This window comes from Macrobrachium nipponense, chromosome 47 (genome assembly GCF_015104395.2).
Source record: "Macrobrachium nipponense isolate FS-2020 chromosome 47, ASM1510439v2, whole genome shotgun sequence".
NCBI lineage: Eukaryota > Metazoa > Arthropoda > Malacostraca > Decapoda > Palaemonidae > Macrobrachium > Macrobrachium nipponense.
The window spans coordinates 13,778,740-13,781,884 of NC_087222.1; the positions used below are offsets into that span (position 1 = coordinate 13,778,740).

At 31.1% G+C, this 3,145-nt stretch overlaps 1 long non-coding RNA gene across 1 annotated transcript; it reads right to left on the reverse strand.

Moving 5' to 3' along the window:
- Positions 1 to 573: 573 nt before the first annotated feature.
- LOC135204454 (uncharacterized) lies at positions 574 to 2,748 on the reverse strand. The gene is made up of 3 exons (XR_010312230.1): positions 2,708 to 2,748; positions 1,575 to 1,642; positions 574 to 1,027 (listed from the first exon to the last, which is right to left on the reverse strand). It is a non-coding gene; the product is annotated as an uncharacterized LOC135204454 (long non-coding RNA).
- Positions 2,749 to 3,145: the final 397 nt, after the last annotated feature.

Genomic DNA, 3,145 nt, shown 5'->3' on the forward strand with positions numbered 1-3,145 from the left:
TCAGTTTCTGCATAAGATTAGTGTTCTTGGCTTACTGCCTTTTGACAGACTTTCCTTTTAATGCAATCCCTCTGGAATTATTTAGAACATTTAGAACATTCATACTTACACTAGGCAGTCAATTCTCTCCTATCTCCTGAACTCACGCTTAATTATAGTAGTTTTAAATATTTTCACACTTCGTTAATAAAACTGAACAAATTTTTATTAAATCTTCAGGCAATGAAGTAAGTGCCATTAAAATAACACTACTAAAAGACTGATTAGAAAGTAATTAGTTATTAATTTATAAAACTCTGTACATAGAAAATACAATAGTGAAACAAAAAACTAAGATTTTGGATTAAAGAATTGAAGATTTGTGACAATAATATTAGTCCAGAAAACTAGAAAATAGCATAAGTTAAATTTTAAACTGTAATTTTACTATGGTAGCGAATCATTTTAAGTTTAAAACCACATTTTGCACGACAGATTTAGACAAAATGTGGTTTTTCAAAATACATATTTTAAAACTTTAGTAAATTACTAAAGACATACAATAGTAGGATGCTAAGAAATAAATCTATGAGAACCAAGATACTCAAATTTATTTGTAAGAGACCTTATAAAAACACTTATTACTACACTTAAACGATGCTAAGCAATAAAGAGTAATACTGGTTTATTGTGAAAAAAAAGTTTGTGAAGAAAAAATTTTGGTACAGTAATCTAACTAAAGTTACAGCATTAAGTGCAAGTACGTAACAAAAATATTCAAAAGTTACATATTAGAAAATTATCCTCTGAATGACAATATACAGAGTCTAGTGGAAGTCCAGAGAAACTTACTGGAAGTAGATCGGTTGCAAGATACCCAACCAAATCTCAGTCAGCACGAGGCACACGAGCCTTCATAAGTTGTAACAGATTCCCAGTAGTAGAAATTCTGAAGAATGAGCCAGGCTCAGAGTTAAAAGTCAAGAAAAGTTATCAAACCTCAGTATTGCAGCGCTCAGAACAAAGCTGTCACATCGAATTAAACTTCCTGAAAAGTAAAGATATTCATTTAGTCTTCTTAAATTCCCTGATTTATATTTGGTCTAAAACTTTGCATTCGGGAAAAGCCAGCTAGATATTAAATTAGGTCTAAAATTTAGCGTACAGAAAAAGTTAAGCGGTCAGTTCAGAAAAAAGTTAAGCGGTCAGTTCAGTAGGTCTATTCAGTAGGTCTAAAATTAACGTTGAGACAAAACTGACATTCAGTAACTTACAACTATTTGACATTCACAGCTCTCCATAATTAGGCAAATTCTAAATTTATCTTAAAACTTATCGGTCAGTAAAAGAAACAACAATGCAATGTCAGTCACTTTTAAAACTTAAAATTGAAACTAACAGCTTATATTAATCAAATAATTTTCTTCAACACTAACACAACCTAGTACCATTCTTAAAACTAGCCTTTGGAAGTAATTAAAATTTTAAAATTAGAGTAATTTTAACATACCTACACTTACATTGCGCATTGAACTTTTAATGTAAGATATAAAAGCATTGACCCTCAAATTATTAGTGACTATTAAAGTTATTACCTTTATAGAAGCAGGTCTCAAACTCTTCACTCCAATTTAGAAAAGTTTCCAGAACTGACCCAGAGTCCCTGGAAAACAATAGGAATTTTCACTCATTAAGGAGTGCGAGGTTTTCTTACGTATTAATTTAACAGATTAAAAGCATTGCTTAAAACCAAGCACCAACAAGTTTAATACATTAAAGTCCATATTAAATACTACTCGCATTCATACTTAACAAAACTGATTTAAATTAACCATTGAAGTCTGAAGACACTTAGATAAAAACTAACAAAACTGATTTAAATTAACCATTGAAGTCTGAAGACACTTAGATAAAAACTAACAAAACCGATTTAAATTAACCATTGAAGTCTTAAGACACTTAAATAAAAACTAGTCTTATTAAAACTATTCAAAAAAATAACTTAAGAACCCAAGTTATGCAGCATTAAATTGAATTATCTTATTTACGCCAGAATATAGCATTTAATGTAAAAAAAAAAAAAAAAAAAAAAAAACTCTCCCTACCATTGTATATGGACAATACATGTCTGAAGTATATACTTTATGAAATTCAGTAACTAAAAATCAAATCTTATTATAAAGCAATAGAAGTTCTAGAGATTTCTTAAAATCTGAAAATAAACAGTGCTTATAACTACAGCGTAGTAAATACCATGAAATCTTTCAAATAGTTTTCACAAAGTTAAATATTACTTTAAATCTAGTTTAATACTACGCTTTTGAACACCTCACTTTAGCATTCAATTTAACTTTGATGACCACATCCATCATGACACGAAACCATTGAAATTAAAATGGTCAAAAGTAGAACTACTTAATAACAAGATACCTTCACCTGACTTGAACCCTTGACACTAAGAACTTAAATTGACAACTACCTGCTTTAATATCAATGTTAATGCACATCTGTCATAAAAAGACACTTGAAAGAAATTATCTCACAGTTTCAGCAAATTTAAACCTTCATTTATTTCCCCGATAACTATCTAACAACCCAACCCCCAATGCGCAAGAAATCTTTTGAATAAAAACCAAAGCCACCACAAAAATAAATCAAAATACTTTATTGGCACATTTAACACGAAGTTACCTATAACAATACAACACTCAAGGCCCTATTCACTCACCTCCTACCTCTTTAGACTCGACACTTGAACACACCACGAACTGCACAGAGAAACTGACTGATAGGGAATATTTTTCTATGCTCAGAAGGTCAGTTTTCTTTTGGAACCGGCCGGGAAGGGAGGGGTAGGGGGCGGGGGTGGGGGTGGGGGTGGGGGTGATGGGAAGGAATTTAGAAACGCTGCCATCTGTTGGGTATTGGGAGGAACTCTAAACACTGAAGAAAACAAAATGATCACAGTGTTTGAAAATCTACTTATTGAGATGAATTTCTTGAATTATTTATATAATGATAATAATAAAAAGTCATTCCAATTCTTAATCTACGTTTCAGATATCAAGAGAAACGAGATTCATAATGAAACATTAACCTATAAAACGCAACAGGGGCGCCTATATTATTTTTTATGCCTTTATGAAATCATATGTGGCCAAATGAA